Here is an 835-nt window from a genome sequence, read left to right on the forward strand (position 1 = left end):
TCCCCACACACATTCCAAAATATTCAAGTGTTGAACATCCCATTGATCGAATCAATTTTTTTTGTCTGTAGATGCCAAAACCAGTATCTGACCTCCGCAAGCAAAAGATGGTCAAGTACCAAAAGTGGAAGAAGGCTCAACAACACAATGCCCAACGGGATCCAGTCCAGGATGTTGGAAGAGAACATGTCAGTCAAAGAATCAAAGCAGGAATTAAAGACCGGTTTGGCTTGCCAGAGGACTGTGATGTACGGAATGCGAGGTGTCTCATAGTGCCAAATCAAATTTCAAAAATCAAAATTTCAGAATCCTCGGGCACCTGTGGCGCCTACTCTTGTCGAGTACCAAAGCGATGAAACACGGCGCTGTTTCATCGGACTCTGACCTGATACTCTGCGCTAGATCACTTAAGGTGATCTAGACCAAAAAACTACCCCCTCATAAACACTGTCCAAGTTGTTTTGAAGTCCTGAAAGTGTTCAATGTGTCATTAATAAACACTTTATCTGTTTTTTATCCATTGAAAACAAAAAAAATCTCGAGTTTACAATCTCAAAGGTTCTCAGATCACTCAGATTGATCTGCAAGCGCTTAGATCGATCTGCGGCCTCTCAGATGAATTTGAGAGTTTCAAGATCGATCTGAGCTCTTCAGATCAATCCAATCAGAGAACTCCTTGTACGTATATATATATATATGTATATGTATACCAACCTTCAATAAGCATTCATGACTTATCTCAAGACTCCAACTGATTCGATTCAACTTCACAGCATCAAGCCAAATCCAACTGAAACGCAATGCGCTCATCATAGGCAACTCCTTTGGTATCGAG

Source organism: Melampsora larici-populina (assembly GCF_000204055.1).
Source record: "Melampsora larici-populina 98AG31 unplaced genomic scaffold MELLAscaffold_100, whole genome shotgun sequence".
Classification (NCBI taxonomy): Eukaryota; Fungi; Basidiomycota; class Pucciniomycetes; order Pucciniales; family Melampsoraceae; genus Melampsora; species Melampsora laricis-populina.